Source organism: Pelecanus crispus, chromosome 4 (genome assembly GCF_030463565.1).
Source record: "Pelecanus crispus isolate bPelCri1 chromosome 4, bPelCri1.pri, whole genome shotgun sequence".
Classification (NCBI taxonomy): Eukaryota; Metazoa; Chordata; class Aves; order Pelecaniformes; family Pelecanidae; genus Pelecanus; species Pelecanus crispus.
In genome coordinates, this window is record NC_134646.1 from 8537363 (window position 1) to 8551230 (window position 13868).

Genomic DNA, 13868 nt, shown 5'->3' on the forward strand with positions numbered 1-13868 from the left:
CATATGATAATTTCTTTTTTCATACGCATTTTGTTTTCATTAATTTTTTTTAAGTTGCTCTGGTACTTCATTTTGCTAACATAATCTTATAAATGCTACTGAGAAATAAACCAAAACAAATTACATAAGGAACAGAGTCTTAGAAATGCCAAGATTTTCTTTTCTGCATTACACACGCAAAGTTTTTCTAGTTAATTAGGAACAAACATGCACACAGCACAACTAGCTCCTACAACATGAATTTCATTTCCTTGAAGCTAAATAAAGACCAAACAAAACCGTTCGTGTTACAACTCCGATCTTCAAAGGAGTTTATTTATTTCCTTTTATAGGTCTGGACAGCCTTGAGCTCTCTGTGTTTAGATTAAATTAGCTCCAGAATCCTCCTGTCCCTCTTAGCTGTAAACAATGCTGAAATGGGAGTGATACCTCAGGATTAAAGCTGAAATCAGTGGGATTAAGTGGAAAGAGGTTGCCAAGAAGCAAGAGTAGCCCTGGCCTAGACTCCCACGGTCTGGAGCCCCTGCAGGTCTCTGGCGCTGGGGCAAATGGCTGGGAACAACGCCACGGTTCCCTCTTTATTTACTGGCAGGGGTATCTGTTCAAAACACAGTAGCCAGCATATTACAAGTAACACTTTAACACGCATGAATGTTGGTGAATCTGTATGGTGCATTCAATAACCTTCTTCATTTTCTCTTTCTTTGTCTTAAGACCGAGAGCTGCACCTCCAAATTGCAAAATTTAAACTGTTTTTGTCCATATGTAAAGGGTTTACATCCCCTGCAGATTACTAAAACACAAATCACAGCATGAAGTCTAAATTTTTGACTAGCCATAAATATTCCTAATTTTTTCTTCGCAGTCTTAAAAAAATTTTGTTGAACCCATAAGCTGCCCATGATGAAAGAAAATATTGTCACTTCTTTTCCCTAAAAGCCTGGGTTTGTTATTTTGATGGTGCAGCTACGCTGGAGAAACAAAGCCAGCCCGAGAGTGATGAATGCTGGATGGCTGGTGGAGCTGTGCTGGAGCGTGCTGGCATAAGGACACCGGAGGCAGCATACGGAGGGGGACTACAGTCTAAGAGGTCACCTGGCATGTATTTCTTGTTTGAGCATAGCAAAGATGTGATCAGGATATTTTGGCATGCAGAAACTTTGCCTCTAATAGGTCAGGTGAGGACAGGCAATCGTGTGAAGGCTGGAATGAAGTAGTATGGGAAAATTTATTTCAAAGCACAATCTCTTCCTGTTGTCTACATATATACTTTTTAAAATAGCATGGTACATGAAAAGTTCAGCAAAGGTATAGTCTATACAGAATGTACTTCAGTTCAGACAGAGGGTCTCTGAAACTTAATAGCCTTGGCCCTCTATCCTATAGCTCCTGGCTAGCACCAGAGCGCTCATTTCCATCACCACTAAAAGCTCAACTGTTCACCTAAAGCAGACCATCTGGCTAGACTGCTTGTAAACTCAATTTTCATGATTGGATAAAAAACGTTACTCAAAATAATGCTATTTACAAAGCCCTTTATTACATTCTCATTGTTTCTGTGCTGTCACTTGAGAGACCAGCTGAGATTGTCTTTGATGGATGAGCAGCGGTTTATAATCCAGGGTCTACCTTCCCTCCCAGGTTTGAAAATGCCAGTAGTGAAATCTCCCTGGAAGCCAGTGGAGCCACCACAGATTAATATTAGAAAGGAAATCACAGGATAATACAATATTTCAATATAATACAACATTGCAATAACCCCACGTTACCACTGCTTATTCCTAGCATGTTGCCATTGCTGTTTCTTCCAGTGAGGAGCAATTGTGTGGACCAAGCTGCTGCCTCACCTCAGGTCTAAAACACCCACTGTGAGATCTCCCTTGCCTAATCCTAGTTTTCCCGCCTGCTCCATGGCCTCCATCATTTTCCACGAACAATTCCCCAGGAAGACTGAATTGTTGAATACTCATGGAAAGCAATCACTGTAGGGGTGTAAGCAGGACTGAGAGAAAATGGAGTGAACTCGTGAAAAGAGGAATTTATGCTTGTGTCCGTTGTCAGGACTGTGCATAGTGCTCAGACTGACATGGTATACGTGCACCAGATCTTGGCTCATCTGGAGAAAACCCACCCTACGCATGAAAGAAATGCTGCATTGGGGGTCAAATGAAGACCTCACTGTCTGCCCAGACCTCATGCCAGCTGGGGGAAAAGTGCCATTTTGGGGACTTGTGTCCTTGTCCTCCCCATAGCTGTGCTGGTTTGGGCAGGGAGATGCAATGGCAGCGCACATTCCCCCACCACGCAGCTCTCCACGAGGCAGTGGGCACAGCAAGGGAAGTTTTTGACCTTGGACATCCCTGTCCTCCTGCCTCCCGCAGAAGGCACAAGGAAGCCGGTCCCCACCATTTCCCACCCGAGGTGCAGGCGTGTTTGCTGGTGCGAGCACATGCAGCATTGCTACCATCAAGCCTTAAAACCGTGGTTACAGTTCCCAGGTGGAGGCAGAGGTGAAGGCTACGTGGGGAGGGATGTCACCACAGCCTGCTGTCACCCCGCACGGCCTGCTGCCAGCATTGTTTCTGCTGGCAAGGGTTATGCCAGCAAATGGCCAGGGACCATGGCAGGTGCCAAAAACACTATGTTGATGCAGGTCTTAATTTAAGTCTGACTCTAAGAATCAGGGACTGCTCCACATTCCCCAGTCTCCTTTAAGGCTCTACACATCATCAGAGATGCTTTCCATGACCTGATCCTGACCTTGGAAACCCTCTGGGATGTCCTGAGCTCAGCGTTACTCAGGAGGTCAAACACCATGATCACGGTGGTCCCTCCTGGCCTTTTAATCCACAGGTCAATGAGACTGGTCGTGTGAGTACTTAGATGGGTAAAAAAAGCAATTTTGAGTATTTGAGCAACACTAATTCTCCTTCTGATATATTAGACAGAGATTCTTAAAATGAGAAGAACAAGATCTCCTGAAAAAAAAAATAGAGTGGTTATGAAAATATCGTCTAAATACTGACATACACTCAGTCTGCTCACTCACAGGAATATGCGCTCGTATGAATGATATGAGCATATACAGCAGAATATATGGCCTCTGGCACGTATGGCAGCTGCTGTCTCATACCCTCGGCTGCTTGGAGAGACTCGCCTCGGCGTTCCTGCAGCGGTTGCTGCTGCTGAACCAGCGTGTGAGCAAACGCTGCCTTTGCACGAGGTGAGGCTCAAAATTTTCTCCCTTGCCAGTCACAGGAGGAAAATAATCTGGTTTAAATAATTCCCCGATAGAGCACAGGTCATGCACAATGACCTGCTGGCATATTTTCATTAAACTGCTTTTTAGGCAATTAAAATAAATAAATAATAAATAAATTGGATTGCTAGTAGCAAACAGAAAGTAAACCAATGTTCATCAAGGAAATTATGATGAATTAGTCTCTGAACTCTGGTTAGGAGGAAGAACCCTGCAAAGAAAAAAAAATGATAATTTTATTTGAAATGAAGGTTGGCTAGAAATGTATTTTAATATTTTTGGAACTGGTTCTGGTAAACGCAAGATTACCTGCATTAACTTATATTGAATAACTTTTCAATTGTTAAAATAAACATTCCAATTAAAATAATACGGAGTATGGCAAAAACATGTATGTTTTTGTATGCTATGTAAACTGTATGTAGAGCCCAATAACTTGTTTTCCCCTCGCTGAACAGGGAACTATGTCTGCCGTTGCTCTGTGATGAACGCTGGCCAGGAGAAACAGAAAACTCACATCAGGGCAGTGCCATGTTGAGAGTGTTGCAGTCGAAAGAACGGGAGGTTAATGAGATTCTTGATGATATTTCAGTACCTGAGAAGAACATACTACTCTCAGAAAACTTCTTAAGTTATTTATAAATAAGTATGTTAAAAAGGGACTAATTCTCCTCAGACTACATTGGCATGGAAGGAACACTGTTCTGTAAAAGCCGAAAGCCATTTCTTTTAATGGAAGTGATGTTTAATTTATATAGAGGGAATAATTTTAAAACACTTCCATTTCCATTTATCATTATTATTGTCACAAGTAGCTGATCTTCTGTAGTATTGAAAAGCCAGTAAAGACAAAGCTCTTTACCAAGCTTGTCACTAATTTATATCATCATACTGAGCATGTTTTGCAGGCTGTCTGCTTCTTAATCTCTTCTTATAATGGCAGAAATAATTGTACTTGCCCTCCTTTGCACAGTACTTTCAGATCCAGAGGTGAAAGTACTATAAAAGCATTAAGTATTATCTTACCAGTGGCAAGTATATTAAAAATTACTTCAAATCTTGCACAGAGAAAAAGTTGCCAAATCCGAATGTAATTTTTATTGCATCCTTTTCATATTACACAGGCAATAATGTATCCGTAATAAAGCTGAAACACATGACTTCTCTTTTATTAGATGTAATTTTGCAATTAGTTCCACAGTATAGCTCAGGAGACAAATGAGACCGATAAAAGTATTCAGCTGTTTCATCTTCAACGTGCATGATGGTTCAAACATTACTAAACTGAATTTGCAACCATCCTCTGGGACTGCAGACTGGCCGTGAGCTGCTGGTGCGGTGCACCTTCCCTGGAGAAGCTGCTCTCCTTCTGCTCTGAGCTGCCCCATCACCACCACCCGCACCCCGCTCGCTCTGCGGGCTGTGAAAGCCACATAAGCCACTGGTGAAATGGGCTGCTTTGTTTTTCTACTGCTGAAAAGCAGGAAAAGTTGGATGTGGATGGGAAACATTTCCAACAGACAAAGTTAGTCACAAGGAAGGTTTCAGCATGATAACCCAGAGGAGGAAATCCTATCAGTGTGAGCAAGAGCTAGAATAAACAAGTCACTACAAAAACTTCTTTCCCCTTTAATAAATATTTGACTGAGGTCATCAACCTTGCCTGAACTGGACCCGTATTTGATAATGCAGGCCATTCCCCCGTCTTGCAGCTGAAAAGTGGGTTTGCTTGTTTTAGAAGTCAGAGCTTGCATATCTGTGTATGCACACAGGCTTTTCTGCCCTGTAAATCAGCAAGCAATCAAGAACGGTTATTACTCGGGTATATTATCAAAATCTAATAACATGGTCTCTATTCTTTTTAATTAAAGCTAGTTACAGGCTGGTGCTTCATGGGGAACCCAAAGGGGAAATTCTCAGGCCCCAAAACTTTGTGCTTGCTGTCACATCTGCTACCTTACCAGATGCAGCAATTCCCAAAGTCTTTGGCTTTGCTATGGGTGTCAATGTTCACAAATCCCCATCACCCTTAGATCAGTTGTGGGAGCAGAGTAGGCAAGCTCCCAAAACATGAAAGAATATCTGCAAATATACAACTGCAACCTTTCACTAAGTCCTGCATACCCCCCCCACTGATATATTATCTGTATGGTCTGGCCTCCTCTAAGCCACGGCAGGATGCCCACGACTCTGCCATTTTGCTACTTGAGCCACCAGTAATAAAAATACTGAAAAAATAATAACTGTAAGTTCACATAGAGACGCAGAGGTATGGACCTAGATTTCTTTTTACTAAACTCCAAATACACATCAGGTTTGACTTCCACAGCCTGTGGCACATGTATACATCTGGCTGTTTAAGAGGAATAAGCTTTCTCAAGCATTTTTCCACTGCTATGTTTCTTCTAATATAATTTTAATCTGTTTCTTGGTGTGTTCCCAGTGCATCCAAAGAACACGAGCAAAGTCTTTCTGTGGCTAATCTAGTGACCATAAATTCTCAGACCGTAGTGAAAGCTTGTGTGACCTCATGGATAAAGTGTTTGCTTCATATTTTGAAGGTCATAAATTCAAATCCTGTTAATAGTCTCCTTTTATTAAATGTCTCATAGCTTATTTTCAGCAGTATAATTGCACACTAGGTCAGTTAATTATTACTGAATTCCTCCAGCAACAACAAAAAGGGCAAACTACCCACCAAAAACAACTTAGAAAGTAATACTTACAAAATGATTAGCAATTTAAAGAGTCCAATTAAATGAGACAATTAAGTTTAAGTAGATTCCTCATTAGAGTAATTTTCTGAACTTATAACTGTACGTAACTCTAAGGCTTTTTGGGAACTGAGGAGCTTGATGCGTTCCCATGAACACAAGCGTACCGTGACTGGGGCTTATATATATGTATCTGATGAAAGAATTTGGCTGGGGGAATTTATAAATACACATATGGGAACTCTCGGTCAGAGAGAGAGAGATCTATTTTCTTTAATAGAATCTTGTTAGCTTATTGAAAGATACACCACAGGCTTTTCCTGAGTTTATTGGGAAGAACGTCCCTGTTCCACACTATAAGAGCAAATGACACCTTGTTTTGCACCATTCTTTCTTGGAGACATGAGAACATAACACAAATAAAACCAGCCTTCCGCAGCACTTTAGAGTTGTACATCAAAATTAACGTGCTGCTTCATTAAGCAGCTGTAACCTTTTGCATGGAAACACCTTGCCTTTCCTGACTTGGGAGAACATACATTTGTTTCTCAGGGCTCAGTGGTAATGCTTTTGCTTACACTGAGTAATACTTGACAGAATAAATAAACCAGGGAAAATAATTGTGATATAAAGTCCAGCCGTGTGTTAGAAAGTCAGTCTGGGTCTTTTAGTCATTGTTTAGCATGTTAAAGATATTTCGAATTCTTTGTTGGGTTTTATTTCCTGATACCCTCTTTCTTTGTAAACGTTAGACAAATGCAATAATACCAAAGAGCATGGAAATGACAAGGTATTCAAGCCACTCCATGGGCAAGCTTGCTCAGAGAAGGCAAGTCTGACCTGCCCACCGCTGGACGTGATTTCTGGGAAACCTGGACGAGACCATAAGAGCTCTGTGTTCACCTTCAGGCATGTGCCAAGAGAGGAATACAAAGCTGGGGAGAAAAAATTGCCATTTGTCATTGTCATTTGGACTGCAGCTCTGCCAGCAAGATGCGGGTGGGAGGGCTGAGGCACTCCTTGCTGAAGGAAGGGAGCATTTGATGGCTGCAAAAGCCTAAAGCAAACCAGCCCTGAAGGGGCTTTTATACCTGTATAAAAGTGTACAGTTTTGTATTTAAAGAGTAGGTTTTGATGTGACAATTTTATCTTAACATGTCAGAATTAAAAAAAAAAAAAGTAAAAAGTGGCACAAATAAGAAAACAACTGCATTCTTTCCAGAGGTGACTTTCAAACTAAAGCCAGGACCATTTGTCTTGAAGCTCATTTCACATTAGGATGTGTTTCTCACAATATGTTAAGCCCTAAGGGGATGCTAAGATGAAAAATGTGTTTTAATTATTTTGTATGGGTTAAGTAAAGAGACTTGAAACTTTATCTCTGCTTTCTACAGCTATCCATGCATGAAATGAAGAGAATTATATACTACGCAGCAAGAGAAATCGAGTACCCACAGTACAACGAGGTTCAAATCCAGCACAGATCTCAGCACCAGCGGAAGAGGGCAGCCACTTTTCGCTGTAGAAGTAAACCCACAAAATTCCCTGGTAAGGTTTGTGTACAAGACATACAGATATCTTTGCAGATAGGTTGTCTTGTAAATGAAAAATGAAATTAATTGCCAATAACCAATATGAATCTACGAGAGCAAGTGCAAGTTATCAGTGGTAACACACAATGTTATTGATTGTTCCACAGGTGAGGATTTACTTTCCCCATCTATGACATCATATGAAAATACTTAGTTATTCCCATCACGTGGAACAATGTCTGAGGCAGGAAAAAAGGTGCTAGGAGGTAGCTTCATGTGTGCTTTCCTTCTCTGGGGCAAGAATCATAGAATCGTTTAGGTTGGAAAAGACCTTTAAGATCATCCAGTCCAACCATTAACCTACACTACCAAGTCCACGCTAAACCAATCAAGGGCAGACTAGACTAAACCATGTCCCAGAGTGCCACATCTACTCGTTTTTTGAACACTTCCAGGGATGGGGACTCCACCACCTCTCTGGGCAGCCTGTTCCAATGCTTGACTACCCTTTCCGTGAAGAAATTTTTCCTAATTGAAACCAATGAACCACTGCTGTAGTCTAAGTTCATCCTCCTGCATGGCTGCAGCCAAAGGAACCAAACATTTCTTTCTTCCAGACTGCTGGCCAGTTTGGCAGTTGGGATTGACCTTATGCATACAGCAGAGGAGGAAATAACACTTGAGCAGTGTTCAGTGATGAAGAATTCATCATGCTGAGCTGTGCTATGGAGACTCTGAGGTCTTGATTTGAGATCTAGAGATAATAGGAAAGAAATACCGATGAGCTGAGGATAGCGAATGACACTTCAGAGTGCTCTCTTGGAAGAGAGGAGCTATTTTTGCACATCTCTATACTGCCATACACAAATCTGCAATCAGCAAAGGTAACCTTAATGTTATATTCTCATTGCAAATTTAAAAACACCTGTTATATCCCAGAGGTACAGGACACAGCCTGTGTATTTGATGAAGATTTAGCTTGTGCACTAACACACTTTCTGATCTTTTCAACTTAATTAAAATGTAGCTTTATCAATGACTAACTTATTCACAAAATCTACTGTCCCAAATTTTATTTTACAGCATGCTACTTAATCATGTAAGCAAGAAAGAAAATTTCTTTAAGTGCCAAGTGATTGCTCTTTAGTTTCCAGAAGACCTTTTTTTTTTAAATGGAGCAAATTAGAGGTGATAGCCAAATAGCTAAATAGTGCTCATGAGTAACAAAAAACCAGAACTGATCATTAGAATACAAGTTGGGAAAATTATTCATCTGGCTATTCTATTGGAGATTCAATTAAGAAAACTGTATGATAATCCTTATTTTTGTTGCTCTGTTTTATTTCTGTCTTTTTTTTCTCCCTAAACCATAATTCAAAAAGGATGAAAGGAAGAAAGTTTAGTAAAATTGGTACACAAGCATATTATATATGCAGAAATATTTTTAAACTCATCTGGGTTTCTTTAGTCTTGGCTTGGATGATCTTGACTGAGGTTATAGAGTGTATTAGCCACTACCAAAAAAAGAATCCTAAACACTGTAAACTGAGAAAATAGCATTCTGCCCTTCTCCCAGCTCCAGAAAACCCAAGGAAAATCTAGGGCAGCCATATTGTCTTATGAAGCAAAAGTCTGAATATTGGTCCTCTCAAAAGCAATGATTATACTTCTGTCAAACTGGCCACTATTATAGCTCCCCAAGAATAAATTTATTTGCAGTTTTGCATAATCTATGTTTGTTTTTTAATTCAGTTTGAATTCGATGAATGGTTCCAAAGAAATGAAAAAATAATGAAAAGTTAATTAGCCCATGCAGTGGAGAAGAGCAATTAGCACTCCATGGCTCCTTGCAAAAAGACAGTGCATCTTTGGAAAAATACAGAAAAATAGCAGCACATTTGGGTTTCTAACATATTTACAGTATACGGAAAGAAAGCATACTAAAAAAATTAATGTTGCAATTCAAAGAACCATTACATTAGGCTTTCAAGCGGTAGCTCTTTATTGTAGATGTTATTTACTCTGCATCCACTAGTGCTTTTGCCAGTCGTAATAAGATGCAGAGATCAAAGTTAGCAGGTTGATGTGGGATGCAAGAGGTGGAAGCAAAGAAAAAAAAAAGAACAGATGAGGAGAACAGGAGCAGTTGGCTTTACTGTATTTGCATGAATAAAGTTAGACACATGTGTGCAGGTTTGTGCCCAGATACATACATTGCTTTAAGGTCACTGAAGTGAATGAATACAAGGAGTTAATAATGCCAGTTATTGTGCACTGAGTAGAGGTTGGCTCAGGATAGATAGTTCCTAGATTTTGAGTATTTGAAAAGCCTCACAAATGCCTGCCATTAGTTTAAGAGTCTATCTTTAGGCAATCTTTAGTACTGCATCTGTTTGAACCGTTTATTTGGTTTCTGTTTTGTTTACATGCTCTGGTTTGCTACTGTGCCACCCATAGAAGTCTCTCATCTGGCATCCCCAAAGAACAAATAGCACAGCAAAGTAAATATGTAACATGAGAGGGAAAATATAAAATTGGGAGAGGCCACAGATTTATTTGATATAACAAAAAAGGGATCATGAGCTGAATCTCAGTTCAGTGAGAGCACTGCTTGCCTAATAATTACCTCTGACCTACTGCATTCGATTTTCAGTCTAAAAGCTGGCACCTTTTAGATAAACCAACCTCCAAATGTACTACTGAGTAATCATGCAATGCAAAACTAAACTGTATGAGAAAAGTTAAGCCTCTGTCTCAAAAACAAATTAAAAAGTAGGACTAAAGTGTGCAAAACAAGTGAGAGGCATGCAGAAATGGGAAAACCAAGTTGTTGTGTGTATTGAGTCAGGGGTGTGTGCTGGACTCTGGAAACCACAGGTGAAGGTTTCAGAAACAGCCAGAGACTTTTGGAAGGATTTGTGCTGTGTCAGCTAAGGCTCCCCACATGGACATATCTTCCCCAAACCCTCCTGCCATGAAAACTCCCAGGAGTTTCTATAGATGTTTCAACAGTAAGGAAACAGGCTCAGCTGCTCAGGAAGTGAGAAATTTTCATTCTCAGGGAAAATGCTTCAGGATGCCAGACTGGGCGATATCAAGCATGGGCTTTTGCTAGGCTCATAGGTGCAGTGGAGTGTGCCTTCTGGTAGGAGAAACTAAACCAGGCAAAGCACTCACATAAATGGCCCCTAGGAATATGATAAAACCCCACTCCTGCTGAAATCAATGAGCACAGTGCCACTGACTGCACTTCGGACAGGACTCTGCTACTAGGACAAGGGGGTTCAATCCACTTATTGACATAAAGAATCATTTTCAATTATATTGATCTTCAAGGGACTATTTATAGAAATAAGGCATTTCAGATAGTGTCAGTTAATGTCATTCATAACCAGTGTCCTAAAGCTCCCTAGAAACTCACAGCTCAGAACTACTCAAATCAACAGGAGTCTAATTGCAACAGAGTTCTCCTTGGCTTCCAGGTAGGGAAGATGGAAGTACGTAGCAAAAAACAGTATTGACATTTCGTAGTCACTGCATTAAAACATTCAGTAACAGGCAAACAACAGAAATGAGGGTAAAGAAAAGAGTGGGCATTTGTAGAGGTATGTATAATACGCCTCAGGGGTGCTGTCAGCACAGAAACAAAGTCCAAGCGACTCGGCATCCAAGACAAGCACATTTATCTTTGCAACTGCACACATGCGCATTGTTCTACCTGCACAAGAGGACATTCTATTAAGAACAGAATATTAGGGTAGAAGTATTTACATGTTTTTAATGTATACAGCCCTTTTGTGTAACAAGTATTTTGTTGTTTTCATGTCACGGCGTATACAATTACTCTGTTAGCATAGTTACTCCTCTGTGGGGATCTAGAATTCTGCTCAGAGTGTCAGTGTACATTTCATACAGTGATTGCAGTCAGAAGTACAGCCAGCTTCTTTATGACTCCTTCATTAACTTTTAGCCTTCAGTTTCCTATGTAGCTGTCACAAAATAAATACCAACTCCACGGCCACTTGTATGCAACAATCCTGGAACCCTTTGCTGTGCACTGCTGCAGGAAAAAGGAAACAAGTTTTTAACTCCTTGAGAATGGAATCAGCACCAGCCTATGAACGTGTAAACAGTGGTAAGCATAAAGGAAGAGCAAAAAATGAAAAACAAGTTTGTGGAGACAGAGAAGTCAATACTGCAATGCAACAAACCCACTCCAGAGAGGAGAGAACCTAGGAAGACTCACATGTCTGGAGGTGGCATTAAAACAACAGCATGAACGAGGGCATAGGAAAGGAAAACCAAAACAAACCAATTAAACCCAGTATTTTATATTTTGACCTTTTACCTTTAATCCAGTAACACACCAAGTATGGGCAACATTGTTTTTAAAAGACTGCTTTACTCAGGAAAACTTTAAAACCTGATGTGCTTTGATAAGCAACATTCTTTTAAAATAAACCTGAACTAACAGTTTAAAGCTAAATAATATAGAGGCCTGAATTAAAATTCTGGAAAGGTTGTAAGGTTAGGTCAATGAGCTTACTGGCACCTGGAAAATAAGTGCTAGTTTCAGGTATTTACTAAACAGAATAAGCATGACCATAGCTTATGGTAGGATATTCTCCTAGGAGACCAAAAATAAAGCTTCCAGTCCCTCCTCCACAAGCTTGCAGCTGTTTCATTTAGTGATCATTTCTTGCAATGTGGGTGAAAAATCTTATGAAGAACATGTTTCCCCCCTCTAAGGGCTGGGACCTAGATGCTAACATACAAAATCATCTTCCTACTTGTTTCCTTTCTAGACAAAGAAATCCTGGAGACAGAGCAAGGGAAGGCACTGTTGTTGCTACTAGGGTTTTTGTACCTTTATGAGAACAGATTTGACAAGGGGAGTAGCACTCTTCCAAAGTTTTTGAAGCCTTCAGGGCTTTCTCCCATAGTCCTGCATCTTCACATGAGCCTCGAAGCCTAAAGAAAATTTAGACCCTGCTCTAAATACAAGAGAGACTTGAACCCATGTTTCTGATGAGGAATGCTCTAATCACAGCATCTGACTGAAGGTACCAGGGACTGCTTCTAGGTCCCCAATAGCCTTTCCTGCAGGTATGCCCTGCCTCAGAGCCCAGCTGTAGCTAAAACAGAAAATGCTTAGCTGTAACCAGAAAATCAAAGCAAAGCCCTCTACACCAGATCTCTCTCTCTTTTTTTTTTTTTTTTTAAAGTATTGCAAATTCTATTAAATAGAAACCAGTAAAAGAGAGAGACTTTGCCAGAAATAGGGCTATCAGCTGCTGAGAATCAATGTAGCCCCAGTACCTGAGAGATTCCTCACCAGCCACTAAAAAAGAAAAAAAAAAACCCAAGAAGCTCTTTCTGCCCTGAACTCTTCTTTTAAGGATTTTAACTCCCCTGGGCTCCACCCACCATCCCAGGTGAAGGGCATAAGTTCTGGAGTCACAACATGGGTTTGTGATATATGAGCAGTGCACCTGAGGTAAGTAGGGGAAAAAGGTAGTGCTTATTTCTGAGGGTGAGCTGTTAGCAGGGACTATTCAATATACAGTGATGCACTTGAGACCAGATGAATGGGAGTAGGTGAGTTTATTTTGCTTTAGTAAGAAAGCAGGAAAAAAGAGAATTTATGAATTTATTTATTTTAAGCTACTTTTTCTTGTGGAAGCAAATTTTAGTACTAGAAGAAGAAAGATTTTATATTTCTTGATGCAATACAGTAATAACCATTTAGAGAGATTGAAGGCTGGTTTATATATTGAGGGATGCCTCCTGTAACTGCTTCTGAGGAAAAAGAAAGAAGAGTTAAGGAATAGTGGTAGCAGAAGGAGGGTGAGATGTGTAATTTATGCAACTCTCTAAGCTTTTGTATGGATTTGTGCTAAGAGGTAGGGATGGCCTGGTACAGGGTCTGAAGACTATGTTCTGTAGGTCCATTCAATATTTGCTTAACCTACCATAATGATTCCTAGGCTATGCAATAACTTTTAAGGTTGCAGCCAAAAGGCAAAAAGATTAAATACAGGATTTCAGTGATACAGAGAAAGGTGTAATGCTTCTTCATTGTCTTACTGCTGATTCTAATGCCTCTTGACCATAAGGTCATATTAAGCCATGAAACAATTTCTATAAACCAGGATATAGACTTAAATAAATGCAACAAAGCCCTTATTGTACATATAAGTGTCTGAGGCTTAGGTTCTGTGCGTAAATGGTATTTCTCTTATGATCCAAAATATGTATAAAAATAAAACCACAATTATGAGAAGGGACTAGGCTATTAAAGCCATATTCTTGCAATAAAGTATTTGCATAAACATGCTAGAAATTCAGTGGAGTTCAAATACA